Raw genomic sequence first — 21,338 nt, 5'->3', positions numbered from 1 at the left:
ATCCTGTGTCTCCACCTCGCTTTGTCTGCTGTATCTCATTTCTGACCTTAAATGCTTTCAAACCACATGCATTCCCTCGGCTCTCTCCCTGTCCTGATTCTGAGAGCCATTTGAATCTGGAACCGAAATAAAAGCCAAGTGAAATCATCAAATTTAGAGTCAGGGGTAAGGACAGAAGCTTATAATACATGCAGAAATCTGATGCAGAAGGATGGTGAGTTTAAAGCAACACTCCAGGTTACATGACAAGATTATCACCATAAACAGACAAAAGCAGCAGCAGCGAAAAGTCCCCCTTCTCTATTAAAATTTTGTCTTTAAACACTAAAAACTAAAATTTTGATAGCAAAATTCAATGCTTTCTCTCTGAAATAAATGTGGAAGCCACCTCCTTCTTGGAACACATAACCAAAAACTTACACCGCTAATAAAGAACTTACATCTGAAGATAAATGTTCAAACCTCAAAATGCAGCAGAAAGGTAACAACCTGTTCTAAAGCTACATAAAATATTTTAACAGATATTTTCCCTGAAAAGATGTTCAAATTACAAGCACAAAATGTAGAACTACAAACGGAATAAATGGATTACAATCTAACCATTACAAACACCAAGTGCTGACAAAATTGTAGGTGACTCTTATTCTGCCTGATTGCAAAATGACACACTCATGCTGTTTAAGAACGTGGCAATTTCTTATTATGCTAGATATATATTTGCGGGATAACCCAGCAATCCCACATTGCTTTATATCATGCAAGAATATAATCTTCACACAAAACACATATATTTATACTTACTATTTATAGCAGTATAATTCATAAGTGTCAGAAGATAAAAATAATCTAAATGTCCTTCAATAAGTGGATGAACAAGCCATGCTGGAAGTCAGCAATGGACTATGATTCAGAAATAAGAACAAGTATCTAATGCAATCACTGAGAGGTGTTAACCTTAAACATGTTATGTAAGTGAAATCAGCCAGATTTAAATGTTGAATGCCATATGTATTTATTTGTATGACATCCTGGGAACTGTACTGTGTCAGAGATCAGCAGCTGTGAGGAGTTAGGAATGTGGTATAAATTTAATGCAAAGGAGTTACAAGTGACTTTTTGCATGTCTTCTTAATGTACTTTGGAATTTTCTCAAAATCCATGGGACTGTACGTCAAAAAGTTAACCCTATATAAATTCTTCAAACTCGGTTTTTCATTCTGCTTGATAATCCTGGACCTGATTCTATCCTTGCTAGGAGCTTTTGAACAAAATGCATCCTTGCTTGATAGTTTGTTTTCTCAGACATTACACTATGGCGCAAGTCGAGATTCTTTCTCAAGTTATGCAGTCACTGAAGTGATCGAAAGTAAAGCAGATGATGTCTCTCCTTTCCATTGGCTTCTCAACTCCTCATCAGAAAGTTACCCAGCAGTTCATGAGATACAGATTAACCCTGTGGGGTTTCTCATTCTGCATAACACCATGAAAGTTGAACTGCTCATGTGCCTAAAGCTACCAGATAGTTGACTTTCTAAACTATGAAACCCACCAAGTAAGACAAAGAAGTCTACAATTGCGAATCATTGTTTCCTGAACAAACTTTTAAGAAAGGAAATAAAACAAGGGAAAATTTACAGTGAGATTTTTACCCCCAAGGGAGAATTAAAAAACCATATAGGCATAGAAATACTTTTATAAAAATGGTATTAGCTTAACACTAAGATCCCTGTTTTACACTGTTTCATTATGCAGGATATGACTGTCATTATAACTTCTTACATTCTAGTTTTTTTAGTTTCATAGATCATAGTCTATAATTATAATAAGGAGTAAAATCTCTCCTTCCAGGAAACCAGATTCTAGCCAATACATCTACTTGCAGGTCTATGCGAGAACTACCAGGCAGAAAGAACTTGGCAGATTATTTGAAAAATTAAAAACCTACTAATTCCATTTCAAAGTATTCTCGACACAATCAGTGGTCCACCATATTAAATGCCTTGAATTTAAAACAATGGGAACTCCCTGGAGCAAGCTCTAAAGACTTTCCCCCATCCTCCTGTTCTCTGTTTCTTTTTCTCCAATTTCCTGAAGGGCCACTCAGAAGGACCCTAAGTAGTGTCAGCTGGACAAATGATGCTACCAGATGAAATACCTATTTACAGAACCTCCTATTCCCCTTCTAGGAGACGGACCATGGTAACTAGAACCTCTCTTGTCCAAAGAAAACTGGACAGCATTCAAAGGTCTCCCTCAAAGACTTTCATTGTGGATGGATCCCGCCCCACCAGCCTGTGGTGGAGATGAGGGCATGCTGCACTTGTGTGCACAAAGGCCTCATTGGGTCCCCGCCCCCACAGTCTGTTACTTTAGATCACGCCCAGATACCCAATTATATTAGTACACATTGTCCATTTGTCAAAGAACCTGGACAGGAAAATCGACAGAACTTCCTGGATCACCGAGTCTTAAGTTCTGAAGCCTCCACTGCTACGCACAATTTTATAGAATGAATGTGTATTTTCAGCTCATTACCCACATTTTCAGTGTGTTACCTGCTTCTTGTTTCAGCAATGTTGGCCAGGAGCCTTGTGATGAAGGAGGAGCCGTAGCATGTTTCCACTCTATGTTACCCAGCTGTGGGCTCCATGCAAACTCACTCCCTGCAGGACTGTCTGTTACCATGCAATATTAATAGTCTATGTCTGTCTTTAAGGGACCCATTAAATAAAGTGTGATAGAATAGTATTGCCTGATACCAGAACTAGAGAAAATGAGTTAAAGTTATCAAATCACCCCCTAAAAGTACTATTGAGATGAAAAACCAAGTAAGTACTATAGAACTGCAATACTTTAAGAGAACACACACAACTGTTATGTGTATTCTCTGTAGATTCTTCTGGAACTGTCAAGAAAGGTTCACAGCAAAGCCGTAATTAGATTTATTTCTGCGAGAGAAAACGAGTGTTGCATTGAAGCCAAAAGTCTTTTTAAAAAGAAAGTCTAGCTATATGTTATTAGTATTCCTTGAAAAATTAATTTTCAAGCAAAACTGCCAAAGATACTTAATGTATCTTTCTAGGAGCCACCCAGAAACACACCAAAACGGGCCACCTGGGCAGCCAGTGTCACAGGATGGAGTGCCTAGCTTTGCCAAGAACGGTTCTTTGCAGAGGAACAGAGGCTGTGGATCTCAGAATCACGCTTTAGGGACCGGAGCTCCATTCCACCTATCCTTAAGAAATCACCGAGCTGGAAACCAATCTCTAGCGCTGGACTTTCAAGCCTGGTGTGCACTCCCTCACTTCATTTCACGCCTGCTGTCGCCCTTCACGTAACTCCTTACCCACTCCCTTGGCCACCACTGAGAGGTCCCAAACCAGAAGAGGGCATAGTTATTTTTAAACTTAGAGTGAATTAAAACAAATTTGGTTTCGAGAATCCTGAGACATTCTTTGGAATAATTAGAAAGACCCCGTGGTGTCACAAAACCAGAATTGGGAAGGCATGTGCTTGTACTGTTGCCATGGGGATCTGCCTCCTCAGATAATCCAGTTTGGAGACAGCAGGAGAAGGGAGAAATCTCCCAACAGGCTGCAATTATGACAAGGCAGCCAGCCCCACAAAGTAAATAGTGCCAGAGGGGCAGAGCTTTGCCTGTCGCTGTCCAGGCATCACGATAAGGGAGACGGAGAAAGTATCGGCTGCACTGTGTCTAATCGGCTGAGGCAGGCACTGGGGCCTAGCTGCAGAGGAGGAACTGTTTGCCGGCTCTGCTTGGCAGGCTGCTCCAGACCTGCTCACTGGCCCGGCGTGATTAGAGCTCAGGGGGCCTAGCGCTGGCTCAACCTTCCTCTCTGCCTGTTAGAGTCATCGGCGGCCTCCATGAAGGTGTATTATGTTTCCCCCGTTTTAATTTTAGCATCTACACTTCAGCAATTTGCATTTAAATGTGTTGTCAGAGAACTTCCAGAAATCTTTAATAGGAAGACCGATTTGCATTTTAATATGCTGTTAAAGAATTTCAAAATATCTTTTTTTAGTGTGACTTCACATTACCAGAGGAATGGCCGCCATTACAGAAATTACAGTTACCTGGGTGCAATTTTAAACAGTTAGCTTTCAGAAGCACAGTGACTCTGTTGGATTTTGTTTGAGGTTCCTTGTAAAACAGAAAATTCAAAGGAAAAAGGGGAAATTTGTGATCCAGGAGACCTTAAAAGTAGAATTCACACGGTCAGTACACAGGCTTGGGACAGTGAGTTATATTAAGGGAAGGCTTCTACAGGACACAGGAAGACGAGATATTTTGCTATTTCTGGCTATCACCATACTCCGTTTTTGTGCTAAAATAGGAAGGCTAAATGCTGAGCCAGGTAGAGTCCTACAGCATGTAGTGGCATTACTGTGCACCATTTAAATATCTCCCAAGGGTCATCATAACCTTTAATGACGATTTCTGTTTCTGTGGATTCTGAGGAAAGATTAATTAGATTGTAGAGTCACATTCAAATTACTAAGAGATACTATATATTTGTTCCCCGTTCCTCCTCAGTGTCAGGGAGTCCAGGCTACTGTTACCATGGCTAAGTAAGGCATTGCAAGCTCTTTCAAATCTCCACCCTATCTGCTTTCCCAGCATTCATGACCCTACTGCACGGAAGACCCTCCCTCTCTGAAAGTGTCCTGCAAGGACAGCCACACACTTTGAGCTTTGTTAAGGGAGAAGAACAAAAGGAACCTGGTGAAGAGGAAATGGGCAGCGAGAAACTGGAGGGGGAGGAAGCAGGAATGTCCAAAAATTCTTTCAAATATTTTGAGCTTTTTTTCTAAAATACCCTTGTGGGTTTTCCAGAATTTGCATTGTGCTGTAATACACATTGCTTAAAATGTAGCATCTCAGACACTTCTAGCAAACACTTCTATGGTGTTATTCATAACATTACATGCCACAGTCCATAACTCCTTCATTTGGGTCAACTAAAACTTAATACCCATTAAGTAACTTCCTACCTCCTTGTATCCCTAGCAATATCCACCCTCCGTTTCTTAGTATGAGTAAACATTGACTTTTGAAAAAAAATTTGAGCTAATTGCGATGACTTTGTGTTCCCCCACTTCATTATGTTAATGTGGTGGTCATTCTTGATATTCTAGAACAATGAAATAAACCCCCCGAGGCTTTTGTATATAATCATTTTATTACGCTTATAAAATTTGCTTTCCAATATTTTATTAAGGATGTTTGCATCATTTTCAGAAGGCTAGTGGTCTGTATCCTTGTGTTTTTATCTGATTCTGGTACCAAGGTATTATTAGCAATGTCACAGAATAAATTAAGTTTTCATCTTTTCAAGTTCCTGGAAAAATTTAATAATGATTGATGTTATTTTTTGTCTTTAGATGTTTAATGTAATCTACTGGTGAAGTCAATAAATAGTTCCAATGTTCTTATGTCTTGAGATTTTTTTATTATTGATAAAATATCATTCTCGGATGTAGATCTGTTCAACTTTTTAGTTCTTCATGACTTAGACTTGTTAGGTTTTATATTTTTAGTTCTTCATGACTTAGACTTGTTAGGTTTTATATTTTTAGGAATTCAATCATCTCACTTTCTTGATTCAATTAGCATTTGTTTATAATATTTCTATTTCTGCTGAATAAGAAATAATAATCTCATAACTACATTTTTATTTCTGATAGAATGAGTCTTTCCTCCCCACCCACCCCCTTTATGTCTTACCTTTCATTTACTTGTCTCTAAGCATTTTCCCTCCTTATGATTTCTTCTTGACTCTGTCATTTAAGAGTGAGTTATTTAACATCCATAAAGTTGTGAACTTCCAGGCTCACTTCTGCTATTGGTTTTCAGTTCCATGCTGTCTTAGCCAGAAAAGATACTTCATATAATAATCATTTTTTAAAAATGTCTATTGAGACTTCATTAGGGGCCTAATACATGGTAATTCTGAAAAATGCAGCGTGTGCCCTTGGGAATATTGCCTGTGCCATTGTTTCTGGGTAGGTAATTCTGAATGTGTTTGTGGCTCTAACTGGTTGTGTTTTCTAACACCTCTATTTCTATACATCGGTATTGTCCTATCCATTGTTAAAAGTGACATACCAAGATTTCTATTTATGGTTGCATATTATTGCTTCCTTCCATTCTGTCATTTTGTATTTAAATTTTGTATGCTCTGTTTGTAGGCACGTAACATTTATCATTAGCAAATAGTCTTACTGCACTAAATCATTCATTTATATATAACACTTTTTGTCTCTTCTCTACTTTTTTTTAAAAAAAGTCTACCAGTCTTCATTGAATACCAGCTTAACTATCTTGATCTCTTTTTGCTGCAGCTTACATTTATCTTTATATTTGCTTATATTCAGTCCATTTACATCTTTGGGTCTAAAATGGAGATTTTGTAGAAAGTTTATAGCTAGGCAATACATTTTTGGCCATTCTTATGATCTTTCTTTTGGGTAGATAATTTAATCCATTCTTACTTAAATTCATGGTGTGTAAGGTAAGGCTTAACTCCTATCATTTTTTATTTGTGGCCTATTTTCCTTGTAGATTGTGTCCAATATCTCTAGGATTATTAATATAATTTGTAATTCATTGATATCTGTAGTAAATTTCTTTACCAATCCCATTTATATACAATCTATTTGTATTTTCTTTGTGGTTACCATGGAAATCAAATCTGGTTGACCTAAACATAAACACTCTAGCATAACTTTTATTCCTGTCTAAAATCAGTAATACAAAAAAATCTGTTTCTTTACCTCATTGAACCCATCTCTATTGTGTGTTGGTATAAAAACTTGCTTGATTACATACCGAATTTCAAAAACATAAACTAGTAATTCTTTTAAATGTGATAATCCCTTGGGTTGTGTAGAAACCAAAATGCAGGACTGACAAACAAAACTTAAAATCATATTAATGGGGATATGTTTTCCTATATCAGTTTCCTAAATTAGGTACAAAACAAAGAATAGAATTACAAAGTGCTGCAGAACACCATGGACTTTCGTTTTCTGGGTATCCACCTTTTCTGGTCTTTCTCCACAGATCTGAGTCACTGCCCTGGGAGGTTTCATTCCACTTTGCACACTAACCTTGAGCCTTTCCCACAGTGAAGACCCACTGGTGACAAATTCCCTCAGCGGTGCTTTGAAGTTTGGTTATAATACATCTTCTTGTCTTTTTGGCTTATCTTACTTCAAGAATGCTGAATAAATTACATGTCAAGTTTATGCCTTCTGTCAAATTTGGGTACTTCAGGTATATCTTCAAATGCTACCTCTCCCTCTTTATCTTCTTGTACAGAGATGCTAACTTTTCATGTTGGTCTACTTGGTCATGTCCTACATGCTACAGGCTCTGTTTACTTCCTCCCTTTTTTCTTTCTTCTTTTCTTTCTTGCATTTCTTTGGAGTAGGGATTGAAGCAAGACCTCATACAAGCTAAACAAGAGTTCTACCACTAAACTGTATTGCCTGCCTCTTTTCTTTTTCTCAGTATATTTTTATTATTTATTTATTGCATATGTTTTTCACAGTATGTCTTGATCCCATTCATTTGTCATGCCTTTGTATCTACCCTCCATCCCTGCAACCCCCCCTCCGAATAAAACAAAATTCAAGAGAAGAAAAGGAAGAAAATAAAATGAGAAAAATAAAAACGGGGAAAATTTAAAAATCTCATCATGGAAGCTGCAGTGCAATGACCCTGCAAGCCATGCCATGTACCCCTCTGTCCACACATCTGTGCTTGCAAGTATTCATTGCAAAGAGGCATTGGTCTGGCTTGAGGCCCAGGTCGTTACTACACATTCGCATGATCCTACAGATCATAGATGGGGTAGATGTTGGGGCAGGCCAACTCACAAGCTTGGGTCTGGGCCTAGGCAGCTGTAGGGTTGGTCCTCCAGATGGGAAACATGGACAGCTCTCCCACTGTCACAATTTTGGAGCAGGCTCACCTATACCTGCCCTAACCGTGTTGGCTCTATTTGCTGCCCTGGCCAGGTGCAGGACCTGCTCTCCCGAGTGTTGCAGCTGGTGGAGGCCAGGGATGGTTCTCTCACTCTTATGAACACAGGGCTATCTCTCCCACCTGCCCCAGGAGTTGATGGGTAGGGTGAGGGGGCACTTCTTCCCCACAGCTGTTACCACAAGATAGATAGGTAATGGGGGCTAGCCCTTTTCTTTTAGTCCTCTCTCTCTCTCTCTCTCTCTCTCTCTCTCTCTCTCTCTCTCTCTGTCTGCCTTCTTCCTTTTCTCACTTTTCCCTACCTCTGTCTTGGTATAGAGTTTCACTAAAGTTCTTCAGCTGGCCTTAAACATGCAAGACTCCAGCAAGTGTGTGCCATAGTCCATGACTGCTTACTCTATTGACCTGGGATTTTCCTCTGTGTGCTGTGATTACCATTAATGAACAAAGAAACTGCTTTGGACCTATAGCAGGGCAGAACTTAGGTAGGCAGGGAAAATTAAGCTGAATGCTGGGAGAAGGAAGGCAGAGAAAGAAGGAACCACCATGGAACCACGGGAGACAGACATGCCAAAACTTTAGCCAGTAAGCCACATGATGTGGCGATACACAGATTAATAGAAATGGGTTAAATTAATATGTAAAAGTTAGTCAATAAGAAGCTAGAGCTAATGGGCCAACCAGTGATTTAATTAATATGGTTTCTGTGTGATTATTTCTGGTCTAAGCTAACCAGGCAGCAGGGAACCAAGAAGCAGCTCTCTTCCTACACTTTATTAAATCTTTTCCTCGGCATTCTGAATTTCCATTTCTTCTATCTCCAGTTCACTTATCTACTCAGCCAGGTCTTCTTTGGAGGTCCTCTCACAACCTGTTTCTAGTTCTACTATTATCGCTTTCCAGGTCAAAAACGTCTCCTTTGTTTCTCTTTGGGTATTCTATTTCTTTCTTGGTGTTCCTGGGTTTTTTTTTCACACATTGTTTTCTTGATTTTAATATCACTAAGACAAGAGCTTTAAAGTCTTTGTCTAATAAATCTTATCCTGTGATCTTTTTATCAGTTATTGTTGCAGAATTTCTTTTTAATGGACCACAATTTTCTGATTCTCAAGGAGTAAACATTAGACTCAACAATGGAGTAAACTCTGGAAAACCCATTCTTTTTTCCCAGGGGTTATGATGGAGTTTTTGTTTGTTTTGTTTATTGGTTGGTTTTTTTTTTTGTTTTTAATCCCGTAGCATGTCTCTGTGCCAAAAATAAACTTGAGGTATAAAACTAATATCTTCGTGATATTTTTCTGGACCTCCATCTTCCCTGAGCATGTGGAGATAGGTATTCCTCTGTAAAGTTGCTTTTGTCTGTCCTGTTATTTGATGTCTGGTGCCCAAAAGAGCAAAGATTAAGTAGAGGAAAGAATAAGGTCTTTAAACTCTCTGGGAATCACTACAGGTAAAATAAGACTAACATGTAAGAATTTAGATGGAATTTGTGATTGTTGCCACCTGCTCTGTTTTCATCTTCATGGTCATAAGCACTAATCAGCCAGCAAAGTCCCGGTCCTTGATGGCTGGAGGACAGGAAGCTTTCTGGCCATTCTATGCCTGTAAGTTATATACAAAGTATTCCAATATCACATACACAGCTGCCTACCACAGAGCAAGGTGAAGGAATGGGGAGCGATTACTGTGCTTGAAGATGAAACAGACCAGAATGTAGTATCTAAGATTTCCTTTGAGAGTTGCAACATAGAATCGATTTCAGAGTTCCATTACTACAAATGATCCCAGTGCAGTTTAGGATGAACAATAAACATCTAGGAGATAGTAGTCCACACCATTCCTAGAGCCCCTCTGCCGCTGTCATCTTGAGTATCGCATATCTAGAAACCCTGGGGTGGGTTTATATTGTGCATGGTGCATTTGTACAAAGATAATCTGAGCAGCAGAAAAGCAGAATCTCAAAATCCCATCAGATCAAACCATTCACTGTGTATTGACTACTTGAATAAGGGTGTCATTGTCATCTAGTTGGACAACTACCTGTTTAATGAGCTTCTTCTACTGATCATGTACATCAGAAACCTTGTATGGAGAATTGATGAGACACAGGAAATACCAACATGATTGGACACCATTCAAGAAGATGAATCAGGAGAATTGGTGTTACGAGTTCTAGACCAGCTAGGATTATATTCTGAAGCTGTGTCTCAAAGAGTAGAACATATGGGGAGACGTGATGTTACATTAAATATATTCTATGAAAATAAAAAGCAGAATGAAAAACAGGGAAAACATTGGGATGAAAACTCATGTAATTGCTCACCCATTTATTAAATTAATATCTGCTACATGTTGTCTGTATGCCCAGAGGAAAAGCTTTGCATACCAAGAGCAACAAGACAAGGCAGAGTATAACTGATAGCACTTAGATTACATAATTCCCTGCACTGTGTTTCACCTTTCCCCAAATGCCTTTCAATTATTAAGAATCCTCAAAAGAAGGCTTTGGGGGCAGAATGATTATTGCCCACAGTTTTTAGACAATAAAGTGAGATAAGGAGGTGAAAGAAAGTAATTGATGTTACTCAGCTCTGGTGGTAGAGCTTACATCTGTTGGTTACATTGAATCAGCTCAGCTGGTCTTTTGTGAGGATCCACCCCTGTGGAAAGTACTAGAATGTTCAGTGGGACTTAGGATAGAGCTTTCTGAATCACCCAGTTTTTTCCTGTTTGTTCACCTTGTGACTGAAGAAACATATTTTAAGAATCATGTATCCAAATCGCGTCTACCAAGAAACACAAGTCAACCAATTTAAACATGTTGAATGAAATTCATAGTTAAGGTCCAGATGAGCAACGTATTGTGTCATAGAGCTGGGAATATGAGTCAGCAAGGACGGTAAATAAAGGTCCATCTTACTGGGTTCTTCCCAGAGACACATCCAGTATCCAACTCACAGTTGTTAAAGAAACACACCAAATAGAAAACTTATTGGATCCGTGTACTCTATCCAGGGGGCCTGATGGCAGGACACAGAAGCCGAACCTCACACCTGGCATGGAAAAATATAGCGAACTCACACATGTTTCTCCATGAAATGAAATAACAATATTAAGTTTGGGAATAGAGGGCCACCAAATTCCTGATAAGCTTTTATTTAGATTTTGAACATGTGGCTTCTCCAGCATTTGAGGTGATTCTGCTGCACTTGATGAACCATTACCAACGTGAATTATTTCTAAAGCTACAGGAATCTGCAACTCTAGTGAATGGATGCCATTGATGCCGGCATCTCCTGGAAGGCTGTTTGGTACTACTCTCTGCTCCCTTCTGGAGATATTATGGTTATCATTCTCTCTGGTTATGACTGTACAGTCACCCAGACAGCAGCCCTCCTGCCAAAGAGAGATAGGCATGAAGGAGAAAACCAGTCATTGGGGTCTCTCTGAGTTCTTCAGTGCCCCCACACCAGTAAAGAGAAGCTATTCAACTAGAGAAGATGAAGAGGGGTGGGGGACTGATCTCTCTATATAAACAGACATATATACATGTATATGCACACATGTATGTATGTGTATATCCATACTTAATTTTTTTAACAAAGTCTATGTTTATCACTCTTTGAAATCTCTTCTCGACCTCTTAGAGGCAGACCATTGAAAGAAAAATCTTTGAGACAATTCCAGATGCACAGTGGAATTATTTTTTCTTTTTTCTCTCTCTTTCTGTGATGTTTCTATCCTCTGACTATACAAAAGAACCTTATTCTAACTCTGAACTATTAGAGTTTTCTCTTTTCATATATAAAACACTTTTTGAAGCCATACAATTCTTTCTTGTTCTGTAGAGGAAAGATACTAAAGCCTAAGTGTCAGACGTATCTCGTTCTGAATTCTAAGCGTATCCGTGTGTGAACTTGGTACATGACAGTGAGTATTAATATCGGTGTACAGAACGCAGTACAAATGTGTCTTGCTATTTAATAAGTAAGCTGTGCCTATTGGGTATTCTAAGAACCCAGCATTGTCTTGGGTACAGAGGGTTCAGCCAAGATCACAGTTCCATAGCTCTTCTGGGTACTAGTCTTTAAAGTTATTAGCATTTAGACTGAGTGGGAATAGAGTGCACGGCCAGGAGTCCATTTCCTGGTCACAGGTTGTTCACTTAGCTTAACTGTGTTTCTTAACAAAGTACTATAAGGTCATACTATCTCCGCCTGAATCACTACAGAATATTAACATCAAATAACAGTGTGGGCAGCCTTCTGAATAGGGAAGCCCTTGGAGAAAAGAGAAGACACTGAGAGAAGAGCAGGTTATTATTTTGGTCTGTACTAGGTGTTATTGTTGCTGTTTGTTATTGTTATTTGTAAGCCTCCTAGCAGCTGATGATTAAGGTAACAATATTACACCATGCTAATGTCCTTATGTTTTTAAAATGTAACTAGACATTTGGGACACCTGTACCAGTCTTATAAGAATGCACTTATCTGCCCACACCTGTTTGGCTCAATGTGCACCAAACAGGTTTCTTCTGGATTAAAATTAGAACACAATTCGATGTGTTATGCTTTTATTTTTTTTTCCTGCAGTAGCAAGGTAAGGCTACTATGAGAAGGAAAATATATGGTTCTGGTAAAGTTGTTAAAGCAGCAACAACAACACAGGTTTAATCTTTAGCCACTAAGAAACTGCAAACTAAACCACACTGATGTTCTATCTCACCCCAGTCAGATACTGTTATCTAGAAAACAGATGACATAAATGTTAACAAAGCTGTGGAGGGAGTGGAACTTTTATATATAGCTTGTAGGACTACAAACTAGAACAGCCACTATGGAAATCAGGACATAGGCTCCTCAAACACACTAACACTGAAATACCACACAGCCCAGTTATGCCATTCTTGGTTGTATACCTTTAGGAAACTAAGCTTACAATGAGCATAGGTGCACAACCTTGTTTACTGCAGCATTATTTACAATGGCTAAGCTCTGGAATCAGACTGAACACCTGCTAACATTATGGGAATAGAGTGTGTAAATACAAACATCTATGATGTGCCGGTACTGGGAGGCAGGGCTCTTAGGAGGCGAATAAGTCTCAAAAGGTTGTGATAGTAAAGAAATCAAGATGAGACCAATGTCTTAACAAGAACAGAAGGAGACTTGAGAGATACAGCAGGAAGTTGGTTGTGTGCATGCAAGGAGGGCTCTCTAACAGACCCGAGCATTGCAACCAGGGTGTTGACAGGTCTTTCCCACCCCTTCCCTCTCCTTGGCTAAACTGTTAGATTACATTTCCTAAAGCTAGCCCCCAAGGTCCATTCCCTTTTTGGACCACCTTGTTGTACCTGACTAAAACTCCAAGGACCCACTACCAAAACCCCAAAGTCCAGCAGTCAATTTCATTATTTGGCTACACAGGCTAATATGTCCAATCTGAACTTACCAACTCACCCTAGCATAGACCTTCCTTTTTCTCCTTAAAAATCCTCCTGCAGAAACTCCTGCTTTCTTTGTCCAATCCACTCCCCCCACCTGAGTTTCCCCTCCCCCCCGGTAATAAATCTCCTTTGTGCTGAAAGGTTGATGTCTAGGTGTGTTCTGTACTGACGCTGAGAGACTCCTTACAGCCCTCATAGGACTGTATAGGACTTGTATAGTGGTCTGTACAAACTAAGAGGGAAGGGAATCATTACTCTGAATCACCCTCAAACTATAGCCATTTGCAAACTCTGTTCATCGGGGTCCTTTAAAAGAACAGAATTGATAGAATAGATACGTATTATAGAAGAGGATTTATTAGATTATCTTATATGCTATGGGGCTGGTAACCCAACGACAGCCAGCTGCACTTCAAGAGTCTGAGAACAGCTGCTCAGGTCACAAGGCTAGATGCCTTGCAGCATACATCTGGGGACAATGACCAGTTTTTCCAGAGAGCTGTGGGTCTTCAGTTCACAGTGGAAAACTAAAGATGCTGGTTCTGATGCCAGTGAAGGATACAGCACTAATGGATTTGGGATAGATGTATTTACCAACCACAAGCAAGAGGCACAGTTTTTACTCAGACTTACTTATCCCTGGGCCAGCACAAAACAGTGCTACTCACTCTAGGAGAATTAGCTCTCAGCTCATTCTTCCTGGAAATACAATCACAGACACTCCCCCTAACCAAGGTATTAGTTGAATCCAGATCCACAGATCCAGTCAAGTTGAAAACTAAGATTAACCTTCGCATATGTCAACTTCATGTGGGATTTCTCTTTTCCTTAAGTCCCATAACGCTTAACAGGAGTAATTAAAATTTTACACCTTCTATTTCAAAACATGCATTAAAATTAAACTTTATATCCTAATCCTACCTAGGAAGTACCATAAATTTTAAGAAGAAGAAAAGAGTCCAAATGAATCTAATTAACACGGTAATATCAAACTCCAGCCAGGCACCATTCCTTCCTTGAAGATTTCAATTCTAAAGGTGGTTCATTAATGAAGGAAGGTTATTAGAGGTTAGAGGGGGTAATGCTAATCAGGCATCCGACTGAGGATTTCTCTTTATAATAATTAGTGAGATTAATGAAGGACCAAAGGGGGGAACTATGGAAGTGTCACTTGTCTTGTTTGATCCTGATTGCCAGTCACTTGCACATATCAACTATGGATGATGTTGCCATGCTTTGGGACCCATTGCCCTAAACCAACTAAGTCACTGTATTATCCTTTGCCTATAAAGAGCTCCAAGACCATAACCCTCACAACTGTGCTGGTAATTTATTTACGGTGATTACTAAGGCAGCCATACATCCTAGCTCAGTGTGATTAGAACAACTTTATACATTTTCTAGTTATTAACGGGTGCCCTTTTCCCACACTCAGATGTGTCCTGACACAGTCCCGGTCTCTAGCCACCCGGTTCTCAGTACCCGAAGCATAAGCTCCTTCACAGTGATTAAAAATGGGAAAGGAGGAGGATAGATCCAGCCCTTCGACCTCAGCAGTAGAACATTTTAGGGAAGAGAACATCTTACTGACTTTTAAAAAAGTGGTACATTTACACATTTGAGTACTACAAGAAGAGAAAAATAATGACATCTTGAAATTTGCAGGCAAATGGGTGGAGCTAGAAAACATGATATTGAGTGAGGTAACCCTGACCCAGAAAGACAATTATCATATATACTCACTCATAAGTGGTTTTAAAACATAAAACAAAAAAAAAAACCAGCCTACAAATGAAAATCCCAGAGAACTTAGAAAACAATGAGGACACTAAGAGAGAGAGAGACCTAATCTACATGGGCAGGAGAAAAAGACAAGATCTCCTGAGTAAATTGGGAGCATGGGGACCATGGTAGAGGGTTGAAAAGGAGAGGAGAGGCAGGGAGGGGAGCAGAGAAAAATGTAAAGCTCAATAAAATTAATAAAAGAGTGGTAAGATTCATAGCATGAGGCATCTGCATAGCACATGATTGGGATCACAGAGAAGGAAGACTGGGTCACAGGAACATGTGGGGTTCCTGATTCCGGAAGGCATGAGTGCCACCCACCACTGATGGAGAGACTGATGGTGTCAGGTGGGTCTTTTCCATCAAAACAGCATTTCACTCTGAGATTATAAATGTTAAAGAACATAGTGTGGTAAAGACTAAAATGAGGGACAAAATGGAGGGTCAGCGGTGAAGAGACTAACTTCCAAAGTGCAAAGGACCCGTGCAGCACAGCACCTGGAGCTGCCTGTAACTGCAGCTCCAGAGGATCTAATGCCCTCTTCTGGCCTCTGATAACTCTACACACACCCATAAACACAGGCATGCACGTGCACACACACACACACACGCACACGCACACACACATAAGAAAAGTTCATTTAAAAGATTAAAATGAGAACAAAAACGATTTTATACTCCAGGGTCTTCAGTGACTACAAGATGCAAGCAAACCTGCTCTACATGCTGAAATAGTAAATTTATGGAGGATGGCAGAACCACCTGCATTTCCTATAATTTCTAAGGTTTAAAGCAGAAGTTTGGCCATTTTAGTGTGTATAATTTTTATGTTTTTATGTGCTGCTTAAAAGAGAGTAATTGCTAAAATGTGTAATCAGAGCATATCACTATAGTACTTCAAGCCCATGATAGGTTGAAAACAACCTATCGTTTTGGCAATAAAGCCACAATCTTTCCACATGCACATATAGTCTGCCTTTCTCTGTGGATGTTTCCTCCTAATCTCACACTGGCTCACCAAGCTGTGACTGGGGTCGAATGTGCCAAGCTCCTTTCCCACTTGATCTTTGATCTTTACTTTCATGGTTCCATCTACAAGGGCACTCTCCCCTGTGTGCTTTTGAAAGTCTGATTTATTAGCATATAGCAGGGCTTAGTAAAAATATCATCTGCTTGGAAGGCAGACATCCCATGATGCCTCAATTCTGTACCCACTCTGCAAGATTTGTCACCTCCTTAGTGACCACAAGATGTGTCTCTGTGTATTGTCTGTCTTCCTTGTGAAAGGGACGCTGAGAGAATGGGGCTTGCACCATATCCTAGGTCTATTACAATGAATGCTAACAAAAATACATATACAGCAAAAGTTTGTCAGTTTCACTGGGGGAAGTAGGAGAAAACAAACAAATTAAGTCTTAAATAAGCAATTATTATTATTCAGGTCTACGGACATATATGTATAAGCCTAGTGGAGTGGAGGGCTTGTTAAGCTATTGAAAGAATACTCCCTTCAAAACAGGTAAATACACAAACTCATTTATCACACTGCAGTGAATACAAGCAAGGCAGTAACAGAGAAATAGACTGTGTACACTAATGGGTGTGGCAGTTTTTATTTTGAAGCAGTTGCCTATGGGTTAGGATGAGCCACTATGCATGCATTTCTTATCATACAACTCCTACCAAGCAAATGACAGCAATCCTGAGTGGCCTTTGTTCTACCCCAGCTAAGTCTCACTATGCAGGGTGGCAGTTCTATCCAATTAGATTTCTGTCATTTCTCATTTGCTGTGCTGAGAACCGAGAGAGGTCATCTCTTTGGAGACACTTTCTGACTTCTCAGTCAAGGCCTTGCCTCTACATCCAAAACTTAGGGATGAAATTGTGGGATGGATGCAGAAGAAACATTAGTTGTAGGTCAGTCTAGGTCTACATAGTGAGGTCTTGTCTTGAAAAACTCTCTCTCTCTCTCTCTCTCTCTCTCTCACACATACAAACACACACACAGAGAGAGAGAGAGAGGGAGAGAGAGAGAGAGAGAGAGAGAGAGAGAGGGAGATACAGAAAGATTAATAGATGATAGATAGATAGATAGATAGATAGATAGATAGATAGATAGATAGATAGATAGATAGAGAAAGAGACACACAGAGAGAGATACGGAGAGAAAGACAGAGACAAAGACAGTGAGAGACAGTTTTGGAGGCAAACCAGACAAAAGTTTCCGACTCACGGGCTGCTTTCTGGGGCTGGAAGAAGTCCAGCTGTTAGGAGGCTCTTGGTAAAGATTAAAGAAGAAAACTAATTGTTCCCTCAGTGTGACTTGCCAAGGGTTTCAAAGAACCTAGATCTGCACTGAGTCTGCAAGGTATTTTTACACTTTGACTATCCATATCCAGATTACACAGAAGACTTCTCCAGTGACCTTGAAAAAGCCATTTAGGTAAGTTTCTGTGCTACTTAAATGAACCATTTCTATAGAGAGAAGTGAGGAGGCTTGCTAATTTACATATTTAAAAACACTTTGAAATCTGTAGATGAAAGAATTGCTCTGCAGCGGTACTGAGGGCAAGGTAATGTGTTGGGTCAAATTCTACCCTTTATAGAAATAGAGAGAGAACAGACAGATTCGAGGACACTTGAGGGATGCCTCTGGCACATTATTTTTTCAAATTAATCTTCTAAGAAAACCCCCTACTCTCAGTACATAGAATTTTTAATCACATGTAGAAGTTATTAATCTAGTAATGATTTTCCTTTAACATTTCCCCCCTAACATCCCAGCTTTGTGTAAACAGGACCTTCAGGGGATGTGCCTGTACGGTTTATTCTCTACATATCTTTCCTTTGTTTGTTAATGTTGACCCTGTATCAGTATGTTAGTGCTCAGCCTGACAGCCTCCATTACTAAGTTAACTGGGACCCGAATGGGGTCACTTAATCAATTTTAGACAGATATTTACACATTGAAGTCAGATATCAGAATATGCTCAGGAGGCAGAAAAGAGAAAATTCTAAAGAAAGCTGCCAGTCTATGAGTTAATTATATCCATTTATAAAAATAATATTAATAATTACCTAAAAGATAATAGCAATGGAATACCATTTTCATAGGATAATGATCTCTTTCAGCAAGATAAATGCAGACTCAAGGATAAGACAGCAATACAAAATTCTCATGGTAAAAACCAAGCCCCCCCGCCCCCCCCCCCGCCCTCCCAAAAAAAGACAGAAAGAAAAGAAATAGACAGCCACGTCTTTGCAACAAGCTGCAGGAATTGTAGATTTGCTAATTTCCTTCGTGCTTCCCTTGACCTTTTAATTCTGTTCTCTTTGGGCAGGAACAATAAACAATTTTATTACTCACTCTCACAGATAGTAGGTTCCTTGCCTTATTGTCTCTTGCCCCACTCCTTCAGAAGAAGTTTGGTGCTCTTTCTCTGTTCACCAAAGCTTTATGGATTTCAACAGTGTCACCCCCCAATCCTTTCTTCCTTCTCTCTCTCTGCTCAGAGACTCCTCCCAGATGAATTTTTCCTCACTCAGATCCAACTTCTTGCCCATCAGCATCACGGTGCATTACTGACTCTCTGAAACCAAGCCATGGTAAGGCTGCATATGAAACCACAGAAACATGGACTGTGCAAACAGACATAGCCTTCAGGATTTACTCTAATCTACATACACATGAATAGAGCCGGCATAATCTTCCCAAAGGTCTCTGGATATCATAGCTCATATTTGCACTGTTTATGCATAGTACCTTCAATTTTGAAGCAAACATCCCTAAATGGGCCTATCATTTCATGCTGGCTAAAAAAAAAAAAAAAAAAAAAAAATGAAATGTAAAATTTTTAGGGCTGATTTGTAAACTTTTGTCCTATTTTCTGGTCCATTACCTTGACAACATAGTATTAAACTTTATGACAAAATAGAAGATAGCTGAGCCATTAAATTCCTGCAGACAAACCATCCAGAGCACAGACTAAGGTCTTAGTAGGAAAATGCCTGCTAGTTCAAAACAAGTGGCTTCTTGATGACTATAGGGTTTCCATCAACTTTTGATGGGTCACCTATTTTTATCTGTTTGATTGGCAAAGAGTTAAACAGCCATGATTCCAAGGAAGTGAACTCGGGACACTGTCAACATTATCTACTCAACCAACATCAAATATTTATTGGGCAATCACTGAGGACAAAGCACTTTACCCCTTGAGAAGATAAGTCTTTCTCTGCCAAGGTACTCTTCAATGACTGAATGCAAATGAATACCCATTTCAACCCACTTATCTGGGCATAATATAGATTGACAGGTTTGGTGGGCATTAGGGGGGCCTATCTTCAAAATTTTCAAATAACATAGTTTTGAAGGCAGCCACTGTTTTTTTAAATAACCTTGGAATTAACTGCACATAGAAATGGCATCAAAATTCTGCAAGGCCTATGAAACGTTTGGACACATCACCTGTTTAGAAGAACATTTCAATGAGGCAGTATCTGTGGTCAGTGTTCATGTCTGTCCCCCCAACACATTGACTGTTCCCCCAAAGAATATAATTAGTAATTTCCTCTGTGGCACATGGACAGTTCTCAGATAGGACTATGACATAGAAAAAGAGGGGCACTGTCCTATTTTGGTTTCTATTGCTGTGATTAACTCAGAGACGAAAGCAGTGTGAGGAATAAGGACTTTAGTTCACCTTACAGATCATTGTCCATCAGGAGAAGAAGTCAGGGTAGGAACTCAAGGAAGAACATAACCAGGAAGCATAGCAGAAGCCATTCAGGAATGCTACCTACTGCTTTTCTCCCCATGGGTTTCTCAGTCTGTTTTTATTTCATATGCAAAGAGAATTTATTATTCAAATTGTCCTGTGTTCCGCTATCCTTGAATGAATTTACATTTACAATCTGAAAAGAAGACAGTAATTTACTGATGTAATATTTCTTCAAATCAAATTTGATCACCCATGAGATGGCTCAGTGGGAAAGGACTGTTGTGTGCAAGGCTAGAAACCTAATCTTGATCCCTGTAGAATATCAGGCTACGGTATGAGATACACAACTGGTTGCTGATTATCCTACATTATTACATCTATATCAGATAAATAAAAATACTTCTTTGTTACACACATGAGGTATTTAATGTTTCTTATAATCTCTTTTATCAGTCATTTTAACATTAGCATTGTTAAATTGGGTTGAGAAAACAGCACACATTGGGAGTTCATCATCTCCACTTGAACTTGTACTCAGGTGGCAGACACATGAGCATCATGAGTTCAAATGTATCTCTGAATCATTACTGATATCCAAGCTAGGATTAATAACAAGCAACAAAGTCTCAAGGGATTCTGTGAAAAGATGAAATCAAAACCAGGAACAACAACCCACCCCTTTAACAGACACCCTTACTTGAAAAGAATTATTACACAGTTTGTTATTTTAATAACCAATGGGACACTTAGATGATGGGGATACCATTCTGTACATTACATTAGGAAAATATCTGTCACTAGATAAAGGCACAATAGAAGATGAACAAAAGACATGGAAAGATACAAGGACTACAAAATAAACTTCACTAAATGGAATTTCCACACACATATACACTTTAGTACTGACCTCGAATGTTTCAAAAGAGAAAGCGCAATGCAATGATTTCCACCATCAGTCTTGAGTTGGGCCTTGGTTCCAGAGAATAACAGGATCACCATGAAAGTGTCATGGCAAAAAGTGTCAGACATGACACCTAAGGCAGGAGCTTAAGTACTCACAGCCTTAATCTGCCACATGAATCAGAGCATTGGAACTGGAACTGGAGTATGGATGTAAATTCTCATAGCCTACCCTCAGTGATATATTTCCTAGGATCAATAGCGGCATGACTCACAGTGGGCTGGGCCCTCCCACATCAATCATTAATCAAAATATTCCCTACAGTCTTGCCTCCCGGAAATCTAATGGGTACAATCTCTCAGAAGTTCCTTCTTCCCAGATGACTCTAACTTGTTATCAAGTTGGTCAAAACTCATCTGTATGATGGTTTTATTTACTTGCAAGACTTTTTAAAAGTTATACTTTTTAAACATTGCTGTG

General features: G+C 39.4%; 1 protein-coding gene across 1 annotated transcript in view; it reads right to left on the bottom strand.

Annotated features, from left to right (window-relative positions):
• The window catches only part of Kctd16 (potassium channel tetramerization domain containing 16), a 262,468-nt gene that overhangs the window by 188,423 nt on the left and 52,707 nt on the right, over positions 1 to 21,338 (bottom strand). The window lies entirely within an intron of this gene.

Source organism: Arvicola amphibius, chromosome 5, assembly GCF_903992535.2.
Source record: "Arvicola amphibius chromosome 5, mArvAmp1.2, whole genome shotgun sequence".
Lineage (NCBI taxonomy): Eukaryota > Metazoa > Chordata > Mammalia > Rodentia > Cricetidae > Arvicola > Arvicola amphibius.
This window is presented reverse-complemented; position numbering and strand designations above follow the sequence as displayed.